The sequence below is a fragment of the Podarcis bocagei genome (assembly GCF_964188305.1).
Source record: "Podarcis bocagei genome assembly, chromosome: 8".
Lineage (NCBI taxonomy): Eukaryota > Metazoa > Chordata > Lepidosauria > Squamata > Lacertidae > Podarcis > Podarcis bocagei.
The window spans coordinates 24,087,618-24,102,812 of record NC_138133.1 but is presented as its reverse complement, the minus strand read 5'-3'; the positions used below and the strand labels follow the sequence as shown (position 1 = coordinate 24,102,812).

Here is a 15,195-nt window from a genome sequence, read left to right as displayed (position 1 = left end):
TTCCATTTGCTTGAATAACTATTTGTTAGGGGTTTTGCAGCAATTACCAATTTCTGCAACATTTTAGTTAGGTAATTCCCAAAAGATGGTTTACGGACCCCTGACCCTTAGGTCCAGTCGCGGGCGACTCTGGGGTTGTGGCACTCATCTCACTCTATAGGCCAAGGGAGCCGACTTTTGTCCGCAGACAGCTTCTGGGTCATGTGGCCAGCATGACTAAGCCGCTTCTAGCTAACCAGAGCAGCACATGGAAACGCTGTTTACCTTCCCGCCGGAGCAATACCTATTTATCTACTTGCACTTGACGTGCTTTCGAACTGCTAGGTGGGCAGGAGCTGAGACCAAACAACGGGAGCTCACCCTGTTACGGGGATTCCTGCAGTATTAGAATAGTATTAATTCCTTCAATTTAAGGTGGTGAACTGATTTGCTGCCATTATCACCATGTTTTAAAAGTAATTTGACTATTCCTTCTTTCAAGGAGGAACATCACAGTTCCAGATAAAATATTACCTGAAAAGTATATTGGAGGGGAGGGACGTGGGTGGAGCTGTGGTCTAAACCACAGAGCCTTGGGCTTGCCAATCAGAAGGTCAGTGGTTCGAATCCCCGTGACGGGGTGAGCGCCCCCGCTGCAACCCCAGAGTCGCCCGCAACTGGACCTAATGGTCGGGGTAAAGCTAAAGGGCCCCCTGACCATTAGGTCCAGTCGTGACCGACTCTGGGGTTGCGTGCTCATCTCGCTCTATAGGCTGAGGGAGCCGGCATTTGTCTGCAGACAGCTTCCGGGTCATGTGGCCAGCATGACTAAGCTGCTTCTGGCAAACCAGAGCAGCGCACGGAAACACCCACTGGAACGGTCCCTATTTATCTACTTGCACTTTGACGTGCTTTCGAACTGCTAGGTTGGCAGGAGCAAGGACCGAGCAACGGGAGCTCACCCCGTCACGGGGATTTGAACCACCGACCTTCTGTTCGGCAAGTCCTAGGCTCTGTGGTTTAACCCACAGCGCCACCCGCGTCCCAATGGTCGGGGTACCTTTACCTTTATATTGGAGGGGAGCTTTGGGGGAAGGAATTATAGTTATCAATAATGACAATTATTTTTTTGATATTTACTACTTTCACCAATACAGTGGTACCTTGGGTTACGAACTTAATTCATTCCAGAGGCCCGTTCTTAACCCGAAACCTTTCTTAACCTCAGGCGCGCTTTTACTAATGGGGCCTCCAGCTGCCGCCACCACATGATTTCCATTCTCATCCTGGGGGAAAGTTCTCAACCCGAGGTACTACTTCCGGGTTAGCGGAGTTTGTAACCCGAAGCATTTGTAACCCAAGGTACCAATATATTTTCATTAATTTGGTATTCCCACATATGGGAGTCTCATATTTCCCTTTTTTTAAAAAAAAAAAAAGCCTATAATATGATTTAACTGGGTGGGAAAAACAGCTGGGAGAGGTTTCGCAGCAGCAAATTGTCTACAGGGGAAAGGGTTAAGCAGCAACTCCCTCTTACTCTTCATTTACTCAAACTTGCAGCTTCCCATGGCTTCCTTTGTGCCAGGTGATATCTAACTGGGCCCTTTTCCCTGGAAAGTGAGCATAGTAATTGCATCCTTAGCTTTACAGGAAGGAGAGACAACCCATTTTTTGTTTGGCTTGCCAGAACAATGGATAGGATTTGCTTGCTCGGGCTATTTGGAATCAGAGTTGTATTAAACATGACTAGCAATGACCTGAATCTTGGAATGTGGTCCATGCCAAGCAATGGTAGAGTAGATGTGAATGCTCAGCATATCCCCATCTTGCCTCAACTTCACTTTTGGAGCTCAGAGGAGATGGAAAGGGTTTGAGAAAGCCACACACCCCACCACCACACTGCTCCATTTAAAATCCCTCCCTTCCACTACTTTGCAGCTATTTGACACAAGTCACATTCTCCTAGCCCTAGTTTAACCAAACTTTGCACCAAGTGCTAATCAAAGCCAGAGTGGCACAGGTGTCTACTACTGTCTTGCTGGCAATATGCTTATTAAAGGTAAAGGTAAAGGTACCCCTGCCCGTTACGGGCCAGTCTTGACAGACTCTGGGGTTTGTGCGCCCATCTCACTCTATAGGCCGTGGGCCAGCGCTGTCCGGAGACACTTCCGGGTCACGTGGCCAGCGTGACAAAGCTGCATCTGGCGAGCCAGCGCAGCACACGGAACGCCGTTTACCTTCCCGCTGGTAAGCGGTACCTATTTATCTACTTGCACCCAGGGGTGCTTTCGAACTGCTAGGTTGGCAGGCGCTGGGACCGAGCAGCGGGAGCGCACCCCGCCGCGGGGATTCGAACCGCCGACCTTTCGATCGGCAAGCCCTAGGCGCTGAGGCTTTTACCCACAGCGCCACCCGCGTCCCCTTAATATGCTTATTAGTGTGGCCTATAAATATTTAAACATGGGACGGGGGTGGCGCTGTGGGTTAAACCACACAGCCTAGGACTTGCCGATCAGAAGGTCGGCGGTTTGAATCCCCATGACGGGGTGAGCTCCCGTTGCTTGTTCCCTGCTCCTGCCAACCTAGCAGTTCGAAAGCACGTCAAACTGCAAGTAGATAAACAGGTACCACTCTGGCGGGAAGGTAAACGGCGTTTCCGTGCGCTGCTCTGGTTCGCCAGAAGCGGCTTAGTCATGCTGGCCACATGACCCGGAAGCTGTACGCCAAATCCCTTGGCCAATAAAGCGAGATGAGCGCCGCGACCCCAGAGTTGGTCACGACTGGACCCAATGGTCAGGGGCCCTTTTACCTTTACCTATAAATATTTAAACAAATAAATACTAATTGTGGTTCAAAATAGCCAGGTGATTTTTTAAAGGTCAGATTCAGGTCCAGTCGCTGAAAGAAAAACACCCCCACTCAGCGGCTTGAAGGAGTGGGTGTGTCAAATTTTGTTTGACAGGTAAAACCTGCATCTTTTTTCATTTTTCATTTATCAGGCGAAATTGGATCCTACAGCAGTTTACAATTAAAATCCTTCAGAATATAATGATATAAGCATATGGGAGTGTGGGTGTGTTTGTGTACGGGGAAGTGGGTGTTGCAGCTCACTGCCCTATTTTTATGGTTTTTCTTTCACAAGTTTTACTATCTTGCAAGTGCCTCTTGTGGCTATCATAGGTAAAGGTAAAGGTACCCCTGCCCGTACGGGCCAGTCGTGTCCGACTCTAGGGTTGCGTGCTCATCTCGCTCAAGATGGCCGTGAGCCGGCGCCATCCGAAGACACTTCCAGGTCACGTGGCCAGCGTGATGAAGCTGCAGCTGGCGAGCCAGCACCAGCGCCGCACACAGAAATGCCGTTTACCTTCCCGCTATAAAGCAGTACCTATTTATCTACTTGCACTTAAGGGTGCTTTCAAACTGCTAGGTGGGCAGGAGCTGGGACCGAATGACGGGAGCTCACCCCACCGCGGGGATTCGAACCGCCGACCATGCGATCAGCAAGTCCTAGGCACTGAGTATGCTTGTATGCGGTCTTGACTATGCTACCACTCAGTGGATTTGTAACTGGCTGACTGACCGAACCCAAAGGGTGCTCATCAATGGTTCCTCTTCATCCTGGAGAAGAGTGACTAGTGGAGTGCCACAGGGTTCTGTCTTGGGCCCGGTCTTATTCAACATCTTTATCAACGACTTGGATGATGGACTCAAGGGCATCCTGATCAAATTTGCAGATGACACCAAACTGGGAGGGGTGGCTAACACCCCAGAGGACAGGATCACACTTCAAAACGACCTTGACAGATTAGAGAACTGGGCCAAAACAAACAAGATGAACTTTAACAGGGAGAAATGTAAAGTATTGCACTTGGGCAAAAAAAAAATGAGAGGCACAAATACAAGATGGGTGATGCCTGGCTTGAGAGCAGTACATGTGAAAAGTATCTAGGAGTCTTGGTTGACCACAAACTTGACATGAGCCAACAGTGTGATGTGGCAGCTAAAAAAGCCAATGCAATTCTGGGCTGCATCAATAGGAGTATAGCATCTAGATCAAGGGAAGTAATAGTGCCACTGTATTCTGCTCTGGTCAGACCTCACCTGGAGTACTGTGTCCAGTTCTGGGCACCACAGTTCAAGAAGGATACTGACAAACTGGAACGTGTCCAGAGGAGGGCAACCAAAATGGTCAAAGGTCTGGAAATGATGCCTTATGAGGAACGGCTAAGGGAGCTGGGCATGTTTAGCCTGGAGAAGAGGAGGTTAAGGGGTGATATGATAGCCATGTTCAAATACAGTGGTGCCCCGCAAGACGAAATTAATTCGTTCTGCAATTTTTGCCGTCTAACGAATTTTTCGTATTGCGAAGCACGGTTTAAACGGTTTAACAAAGTCGCAAGAAGTTTTCGTCTTGCGAAGCAAGTCCATAGGAAAATTCGTCTTGCGAGGCAAATCGCGAATGAAAAAACCTTTCGTCTAGCGAGTTTTTTGTCTTGCGAGGCATTCGTCTTGCGGGGCACCACTGTATATAAAAGGATGTCACATAGAGGAGGGAGAAAGGTTGTTTTCTGCTGCTCCAGAGAAGCGGACACGGAGCAATGGATTCAAACTACAAGAAAGAAGATTCCACCTAAACATTAGGAAGAACTTCCTGACAGTAAGAGCTGTTTGACAGTGGAATTTGCTGCCAAGGAGTGTGGTGGAGTCTCCTTCTTTGGAGGTCTTTAAGCAGAGGCTTGACAACCATATGTCAGGAGTGCTCTGATGGTGTTTCCTGCTTGGCAGGGGTTGGACTCGATGGCCCTTGTGGTCTCTTCCAACTCTATGATTCTATGATTCTATCAGGTTTTACCCACAGCGCCACCCGCATCCCTAGGCACTGAGGTTTTACCCACAGCGCCACCCGCGTCACCGTGGCTATCATATCCATGTTTAATTAAAGCTAATTGCAGAATCTTCCAAACACATGTGCCCTCTTTCCTGATGACTACAACAGATATGAGGATAGTTTTTCTTGCATAACAAAAGAAGCTATGTATGATCTAGTTGAGATTCCTGTTTTGCAGGGGGTTGAACCAGATGACCCCTTGGGGTTCCCTTCCAACTCTGATTCTATGAAGCTTCACCAAATATTCCAATGTTTGTTACGTAGCATACTGAAAAGATGGAGCTGTCCATTGCTGGAAATGAAGATTTCAGGTGGGGAGAGATCTGATCTTCTTCTTTGGTGATCACTCGTAGCAGAGTAAGATTGTCTTCCATAAACACAGTTTTAACAATGAGTCCGTAAGTGACCATGGAGGCAAATTCTGGATCCACACATCTTTCCATAGTGGGGACATTGGTTTCTGGACAGGAGTTGATCACGGTGTGGATTTGCCAAGCGTGCCTTCCTGTTAGCACGTTTCTCCCTTTCGTCCTGAGTTCGAGTGTCTTCAAAACCCATTATACCTTTGGTAAAGGTTGTTCTCCAATTGGAGTGCTCACAGACAAGTGTTTCCCAATTGTTTATGCTACATTTTTAAAAATTTGCCTTGAGACAGTCTTTAAACCTCTTTCGTTGATCACCAGCATTACGCTTTCCATTTTTAAGTTCAGAATAGAGTAGTTGCTTTGGAAGATGATAATCAGGCATCCACACAACATGACCAGTCCAACGAAGTTGATGTTGAAGAATCATTGTATAATCATTTGATGGAATAGCCAACCAAGTGGCAAGAAGATTTTAATAGGGTAAACTTTGAACTTCTTGGTAAAGTGTTGATTTATCAGAACTTAAGTGAATAGATACTGGTATTAAAAATGTCTTATACACAAAAAAAGGCAAGTGAGGGTGCGACACCAGGGGACAGAAGGTTTTCAAAGCAGGAGACAGAACTGAAAGGAGATATAGCGAAAATGCTGGCTGAACTTTAAAAGGATATAAAACAAAGTGAGAAAAATATTGAGGCAAAATTAGAACAGATGGATAAAAAAATGGATAAGACTGTAAATGAATTAAAGGGACAAATTAGAGAGGTTTCAAAAAGGACACAAAGTTTGGAAGAAGGGATGAAAAGAACTAAATTAGAAGTGAGAGAGGTGAAAAAGGAAGAAGAAAAAATTAAAGTGGGGATGTCAGAAATTAATAAAACACAGGAAGAGGTTTTGGATGCACTTGCCATTAATGAATTAAGGCAAAGAGAAGTTAATCTGAGATTGAGGGCGGTTCCAGAGGTTCAAGGGGAAAATATTAGGGAGAAACTGATTTCGGAGATTGCACAATGGTTAGAGGTTCCAACAGAAGAAGTTGCAAAAATGGTACAAAATGCATTTTGAATAAAGACTAGAACCACCAAAGCAAAGAAATTCCCAGGAGATTGATAATTTTTAAAGACAGAGAAATGAGAAATATGATTTTGCAGAAGAATAGAGAAAAGAGACTGAGCATTGGGGGAAGTTACATAATTATATTCAAAGACATCCCAATTCATTTGAGAGCCAGTGTGGTGTAGTGGTTAAGAGCAGTAGTCTCGTAATCTTGGGAACCGGGTTCGCGTCTCCACTCCTCCACATGCAGCTGCTGGGTGACCTTGGGCTAGTCACACTTCTTTGAAGTCTCTCAGCCCCACTCACCTCACAGAGTGTTTGTTGTGGGGGAGGAAGGGAAAGGAGAATGTTAGCCGCTTTGAGACTCCTGAAGGGGAGTGAAAGGCGGGATATAAAATCCAAACTCCTCTTCTTCTCTTCTTTGTTTGTTGAAACAAAGAGATCCATATAAACAAATGGTGCACATATTGAGGAAGAATCAGATTGAATTTAAATGGGAATTCCTGGAGGGGATTTCCTTTTTTTTATAAAGGAAAGAAACATAAGTATACAAGTCCTGAGGAAACTCTGAAATTTTTGAGAAGATACAAGGAGTTGGAGAGAGTGGAGGGAGAGATGAGGGGAGCAGAAGCGGGAGGAGCAGAAGTTGGAGCAGCAGTTGGAATAGGGGAACCAGAAGGAGAAGAAGGGGAGGCTGGAAAAAGTGAAGAAGAAGAGGAAGAGGAGGAAGAAGAAGATTATAGACTTTAATAATATAAAATTTTAAAAGAGGATAAAATGGAGTTGAAATTATGGACATGGAATATTAATGGGATGAACGAAAAAAATAAACGCAATAAAATTGGACAATATTTAAAAAAGAAGAATTTGGACATTATTTGTTTACAAGAAACACATGTGGCAAGGAAACACAGAATTGTTTTTTTTAATTGGAAAGCTTTAATGATGAAAGATAACAGCTACTGTTTACAGACGGCGACCACGGCGACCACCCTTTCTGCGAGTGCTGTCTTAAGGGATAGGGGTGACATCCTCAATGCGCCCTATCTTCATGCCAGATCGAGCCAGAGCTCTGAGGGCTGACTGGGCTCCAAGCCCAGGAGTCTTTGTTCTATTTCCACCTGTAGCCCGCAACTTGATGTGAAGGGCAGCGATTCCCAGCTCCTTGCATCTCTGCGCTACATCCTGGGCAGCCAGCATAGCAGCATAAGGAGAAGACTCGTCCCTGTCAGCCTTCACTTTCATGCCACCAGTTACTCGGCAGATTGTTTCCTTGCCAGACAGGTCAGTTACATGGACAAAAGTGTCATTGAAGGAAGCGAAGATGTGGCAGACTCCAAACACATTCTCTCCTTCAGCCACCTGTGGTCCCAGACTGATAACTTGTTCTTCCTTCTTTTCCTTGCCCTTACAAGGTGCCATTTTCGCACGTCTCCGCAGGCAGCAACCAACACCGGAAAAGCAACACAGAAAAATTTTAATCAACAAAAGATTAGGAAATGAATTTATCTCATCAGACGAAAGTAAGAAGAGAGGGGTAGTAATGTACGTAAAAAATAAAATAGAAGCTCAGCAAATATTTAAAGATGAAGAAGGAAGAATTATAGCAATCCAGATCACATGGCAAGGAGAAAAATTAATAATAGTCGGGATCTATGCACCAAATGGAATTGGAATGGTCGAAATGAATATAAGGTTAAAGCCTTTGCCGATGATCTGGTATTAACAGTAGAAGATCCGGTAAAAAGTGTCAAGGAGGTACTGGAGGAAATAGAACAATTTTGACAAATAGCAGGATTTATTATGAAAGGAAGAAAACTAAAATGATTGCTAAAAATATGGACCAAGATATGATAAATAGAATGCAACAACAGACAGAGATAGAGGTGGTGAAAAGAGTTAAATATTTGGGAATTTGGGTGACCCCAAAAATATTGATTTATTTCAAAATAATTATATACCAATGTGGAATGGAATTAAAAGAGATCTAGAGGTGTGGGGAAGGATGAAACTATCTTTTTGGGGAAGAATCTCGACGGTAAAGATGAGTGTTTTGCTGAAATTGTTATTTTTATTTCAGACAATCCCGGTAATCAAAGGGGCAATGATATTTAAGGAATGGCAAAAAACAATTTCAAGGTATATATGGCAGGGAAAGAAGCCAAGAATACAATTTAAATTGTTAACAGATGCGAAAGAAAGAGGAGGCTTCGCCCTGCCGGACCTGAAATTATATTATGAAGCATCTTGCCTCTGTTGGTTGAAGGAGTGGATGCAATTAGAGAATAAGGAATTGTTGGATTTGGAGGGATTTGATAATAGATTCGGCTGGCACGCTTATTTATGGTATGATAAGAAAAAAGTACATAAAGGTTTTGAAAATCACATAATTCGAAGATCTCTGTTGGAAGTGTGGGATAGGTATAAAAACCTATTAGAATCAAAAATACCTCATTGGTTGTCTCCATTAGAAGTGATGAGTGTGAAAAAAAGTCAATATGAGAGGGGGGTAGATAAGATATGGGGATATGATTATTAAAGAAGAAGGGAAATGGAAATTAAAGCCATATGAGGAAGTTAAAGAATATGTAAATGATTGGTTGCATTAATATCAGATTAATGAAATGTTTAAAAAGGAGATAAAGGAGAGAGGTTTTTCGGAAAAATAATCCAAGTTTCAAAGTGAGATATTGAACAATGAATTAAAAAAATTGTCTAAAATGTATAAACTATTGCTAGAATGGTATATGAAAGATGAAGAGGTAAAATTGGTTATGATTCATTGGGCCAGGGTATAATATACAATTAGATGAGTGGAATAAATTGTGGAACGAAAGGATAAAATTTACAGCTTGTACTGCTTTAAAAGAGAATATGATGAAGATGGTTTATAGATGGTATGTCACTCCAGTAAAATTAGCAAAAATGTATAAAGTATGTAACAAGTGTTGGAACTGTAAAGAAAAAGAGGGAACATTTTATTATATGTGGTGGGAGTGTAAAAAGGTGAGAGTCTTCTGGGAAGGGATTTATAATGAACTGAAAAAAATGTTGAAATATATATTTGTTAAAAAACCAGAAGCTTTTTTGTTAGGAATGGTTGGAAATGAAATAAATAGAAAGGATCATAAACTATTTTTATATGCAGTAACAGCAGCAAGAATATTACTGGCCCAAAAATGGAAGCAGGAAGAATTACCATCGATAGAAGAATGGAGAATGAAATTAATGGACTATGCAGAAATGGATAAATTAACAGGAAGAGTCCGAAACCAATGAGATCACAAGTTTACCAAGGACTGGAGTAAATTTGTGGATTATATGAAAAGCATATGTCATGAGCAAACAACGTTTGTGGGTTTACAGGAAGCTTTGTGAAGAAATAATATTAGAAACCCTGTAAAAAGGGGAACAAGGGAGTAAGTTTATTTAAAACAAAAGGCAATGTTAAATTTAGAATTGCGGATAGAAGATTTGATAACGGAAGATTTGCAGATGAGTCGAAGGAAGTCAAAATTTGTGTTTGTGATAATATTGAAAATGTATGTTTAAATTTTATATTGGAAATTGAATAAAAATAATTTTTTTGAAAAAAGAAGAATCATTGCTTCAACACTGGTGATCTTTGCTTCTTCCAGTATACTGGTATTAGTTCGCCTGTCTTCCCAAGTGATGTGTAAAGATTTTCAGAGACACCGTTGATGGAATCTTTTGAGGAGTTGGAGGTGGTGTTTATAAGTGGCCCATGTTTCACAAGCATATGGTAAGATTGGTATTATAATAGCTTTATAAACAAGCATTTTGGTTTCCCTGTGAATGTCCCAGTCCTCAAACACTGCACTTCAATTGGGAGAAAGCCGCACTTGCAGAGCTCAGGCGATGCTGGATTTCGGCATCAATTTTGGCCCTTGTGGAAAGATAAATGCCCAGGTAGGAGAAGTGATTGACATTTTCCAACGTTACACCATTGCGTTGGATTTGTGGTGCTGCAGAGGGGTTATTTTGTACTTGTTGGTGCAGCACTTTGTTTTTTTGGATGTTGAGCTTCGTAAGCTTCGCAAGCTTCTGCAAAGATATTTAGGATGGTTTGGAGGTCATCCTCTGAGTGTGCACACACTACATTGTCATCAGCATACTGAAGCTCTATGATGGAAATTATGGTAACCTTACTCTTTGCTTTCAGCCTGCTCAGATTAAAGAGCTTTCCATGTGTTCGATATATGATTTCTACTCGGGTGGGGAGTTTCCCTTCGACAAAGTATAGGATAATGGCAATGAAAATAATGAATAGTGTTGGGGCAATAACACCAATAACACCTGTTTAACACCTGATCCCACTGTGAATGGTTCACCTTGAGAGCCATTGTTATCTGCGATTGTTGCTGTCATATTATCATGGAGGAGCCGATTGATGTTCACAAATTTATCTGGGCAGCCAATTTTTAGAAGGACAGTCCACGGGACATTATGATTTACAGTGCTGAAAGTCTTAGTCAGATCAATAAACGCCATATACAGGGATTGGTTTTGCTCTCTGCATTTATCTTGAAGCTTTTGAGCAGTGAAAATCATGTCTACTGTCCCCCTAGAAGGCAGAAAACCATTTTGGGATTCAGGAAGGGTCACCTTGGATATTGTTAAGAGACGGTTTGCTAAGATCCTTACAAGAATTTTGCCAGCCGCAAATAATTTTCTGCAATCAGTTCTGTCACCTTTTTAAAAGAGATTGATAATTTTGGCATTCCTAAAGTCTGCTGGGATCTCTTCTCTCTCCCAGATTTTTTTAATGAGCTTGTGAAGTTGTTGTGTAAGTTCAATTCCACCCACTTTTAAGACATTGGCAGGTATCCCATCAGGTCCGCTGGCTTTTTCATTTGGTTAACAGCTGTACACAGCTCTCCCAGATTTGGAGATACTGCAAGCTCATCTCTAACTTGGTTTTGCAGGGAACCAGGCAGAGGGCCTTCTCGGTAGTGGCGCCCTCCCTGTGGAACGCCCTCCCACCAGATGTCAAAGAGAACAACAACTACCAGACTTTTAGAAGACATCTGAAGGCAGCCCTGTTTAGGGAAGCTTTTAATGTTTGATGTATTATCACAGTATTTTAATATTATTTTGGAAGCCACCCAGAGTGGCTGGGGAAACCCAGCCAGATGGGCGGGGTATAAATAATAAATTATTATTATTATTATTATTATTATTATTATTATTATTATTATTATTATTATTTGCAGAATTTGTGAGAGGACCTCAGCAGCTACGGAGGAGTTGGGCTTAAGAAGATGTTAGCAATGTTCTTTCCAGTGCAGTGCAATAGCTTCTTTATCTTTCAGAAGTGTAGTACCGTATGCTGAGTGTAGGAGGCATATGCCATGATTTATTGGCCCGTAGATTGTCTTTGTGGCTTTAAAGAAACTCTGTGCATCATGAGTGTCGGCTAAGTGCTGGATCTCTTGAGCTTTTTTTATCCACCATGTGTTTTTTTAGTTCTCTGCTTCTTTGAACCTCAGCCTTAGCGTTGGCATAGGGTTTTTTTCTTAGTGGCACAGTTTCTAACTCTTTACCACATCTGAAAGGCCTTCCTTTCCTTGTCAATCATGCGTTCAATCTCACTGTAATTCTCATCAAACCAGTCCTGGTGTTTCTTTGTTCACAGGCTGCAATAATGGATGCTTTTAGCTTGATCCAGTGTTCCTCAATGTTATCAGGGAATTCTGAAAACAGATGGTCCTTAAGAGTCGTTTGGAAGCAATCCCGCTTAATGGGATCTTGAAGGGCTTGAGTGTTCATTTTGCGTCGTGGTTTCCTTCCTTGAAGTCTGCATTGAAGTATGATCTTGATAGCCATTGTGGAGCGTATTAGTTGGTGATCTGTCCAGCAGTCGTCAGCACTAGTCATAGCTCTGGTAAGGAGCACATCATAGCGATCTTTAGCACGGACAAGAACATAGTCTAAGGGGTGCCAATGGCTTGACCGAGAATGCCTCCATGAAGTTTTAAATTTATTTTTCTGTTGAAAGAGTGTGTTGGTAATAACAAAGTTGTGAACTGCACATATCGTCAAAAGTAAGATTTCATTCTGGTTGCTGTTGCCAATTCCTTCTTTCCCAATAGTCCCAGGCCACAGATTGAAATATCGCCCAACTCTTGCATTAAAATCACCCAGGAGGATAATTTTATCTTCTTTAGGCATCTCTGATAGGACAGTATCCAGCCGCACAATTGCACTCATTTCACACGCTAGCAAGGTTATGCTTAAAATTCTACAAGGCAGGCTTAAGCAGTATGTGGATCGAGAACTCCCAGAAGTGCAAGCTGGATTTCGAAGGGGCAGAGGAACCAGAGACCAAATTGCAAACATGCGCTGGATTATGGAAAAAGCTAGCAAACTATGGCAAGTTCTTAAAGAAATGGGAGTGCCTGATCACCTCATCTGTCTCCTGAGAAATCTCCATGTGGGACAAGAAGCTACAGTTAGAACTGGATATGGAAAAACTGATTGGTTCAAAATTGGGAAAGGAGTACGGCAAGGCTGTATATTGTCTCCCTGCTTATTTAACTTATATGCAGAATTCATCATGTGAAAGGCTGGGCTGGATGAATCCCAAGCCAGAATTAAGATCGCCGGAAGAAATATCAACAACCTCAGATATGCAGATGACACAACCGTGATGGCAGAAAGTGAGGAGGAATTAAAGAACCTTTTAATGAGGGTGAAAGAGGAGAGTGCAAAATATGGTCTGAAGCTCAACATCAAAAAAACGAAGATCATGGCCACTGGGCCCATCACCTCCTGGCAAATAGAAGGGGAAGAAATGGAGGCAGTGAGAGATTTTACTTTCTTGGGCTCCATGATCACTGCAGACGGTGACAGCTTTCACGAAATTAAAAGACGCCTGCTCCTTGGGAGAAAGGCGATGGCAAACCTAGACAGCATCTTAAAAAGCAGAGACATCACCTTACCAACAAAGGTCCGTATAGTTAAAGCCATGGTTTAAAGCCAGTAGTGATGTATGGAAGTGAGAGCTGGACCATCAAGAAGGCTGATCGCCGAAGAATTGATGCTTTTGAATTATGGTGCTGGAGGAGACTCTTGAGAGTCCCATGGACTGCAAGAAGATCAAACCTATCCATTCTTAAGGAGATCAGCCCTGAGTGCTCACTGGAAGGAGAGATCGTGAAGCTGAGACTCCAATACTTTGGCCACCTCATGAGAAGAGAAGACTCCCTGGAAAAGACCCTGATGTTGGGAAAGATGGAGGGCACAAGGAGAAGGGGACGACAAAGGACGAGACGGTTGGACAGTGTTGTCGAAGCTACCAGCATGAGTTTGACCAAACTGCGGGAGGCAGTGGAAGACAGGAGTGCCTGGCGTGCTCTGGTCCATGGGGTCACGAAGAGTCGGACACGACTAAACAACAACAAGAAGAAGATACAGGGTGAGTCTTTTAAAAGGGGTCCCGTGGAACATGCGTATTCTGTATCCACGGGGCCTCTTTTAAAGGACTTACCCTGTATATGAAAGAGGATTGTGCAACTCACAGGGCCTGCCCTATAGGCAATCATTTATGGGAATCATGGAATAAATAAATATATAAATAAACAAATAACTGCGGATTTTTATTTATTTAGGTGCTAAGCAAAAATATTCCTCTATAACTAGCTCTTGAGCCAATTAAACAATCTCTGGTCTTTCAATAGTGTTTGTATTTTGGCGGCAGCGGTGGGGGACAGGCGGGTTATTGGTTTGTTTCTGTTTTATCATGTATTTCGTCTCGTTTTGTATTTTTATGTTCCAAAGCGCCCTGTGATCTTTGGACAAAGGGCAGCATACAGATTTAATAAACTTATTGCCAGGGAGGAGTGACGGCGATAGGAAGTTTTCTGTGCAGGTTTAGTCGTGGGTGTGCCGAGGTTATCACCCGCTCATCGTTGTTTACACGCGTCCTTCCCCCCCGTTTATTTCGGATATGAAGTAAAGCCCTAGTTAGAGGAAGTTCTGCCTGCTATTTATGTTTAACCAGGACCACTTCGCAGGGGAATGGCGGGGGGCAGTGCAGGAAAAGGAATTCATGTGGTGGCAAAGACCTACATCAGGATCTGCTGGCCCAACGGATCCTGCCGCCCGAGGAAGATGCCTCATCCGGCCTCATAGATGGGCTGGCTGTTAATGACCCATCATTACTTGGTGACATGGCCTCCCAAGAAGGCACATGGAGACCTGGATGGAGACCTTGGGTGCTGACTCAGAGGCAAAGCAGCTTTTTCAAGGGCATGCTGCCACCTCATGCACCTCTGACATAGGTAGCAACCTATGATGTTGTTGTTGTTGTTTTTACTACATGAGTGAACAAGAGAATCAGTTTCAGGCTGAAGTGATTACCAGGGCCCAGTTCTGCACCTGAGTAACAGGGTTTCTATTCCCTTTTAAACGTGTTGTGCGTGTGTTACTGGCTTTTTATTGCTTTTGTGAGGTAATCTGCGTTCCCTTTATGCCTTTTTTTTTACGCCCTGTAATCTTCGGGTGGAGGGCGGCATTATACAAATACCATTATTAATAATGATGATGATGATAATAATAATAATAATAATTTAGCAGGGCGGGCCGCGGTCGCTTTGTCCACGCAGCTGCGCCGGCGGGAAACAGAGCCAACAGCGAGCAGGAGAAAAAAAAGACCGTACGACCAGCGGCCGTTTCCTTCCCTCACGACCGCTCCCTCCGGCCCGCGCGCGCGCCCCCGCCCCTCAACGGTTCGCCGGCCCATCCTTCAACCAAGGGCGAGAAGGCCAATCCCAACCGAAGACGTCACCCGCGCGCTCTCTCCCGCCCTCCGGGCGCCAGACAGCCAATCGTCGCCGAGCCTTCGCTCCCGCTCTCCAATCGCTGAGCGGAGCCCGCCTCCCC

The 15,195-nt window shown here is 43.7% G+C and overlaps 1 pseudogene across 1 annotated transcript; it reads right to left on the bottom strand.

The window, feature by feature from the left end:
• Positions 1-7,207: 7,207 nt before the first annotated feature.
• LOC308592607 (small ribosomal subunit protein uS11 pseudogene) lies at positions 7,208-7,750 on the bottom strand (annotated as a pseudogene). The gene has a single exon. The product of its transcript is annotated as a small ribosomal subunit protein uS11 pseudogene (transcript).
• Positions 7,751-15,195: the final 7,445 nt, after the last annotated feature.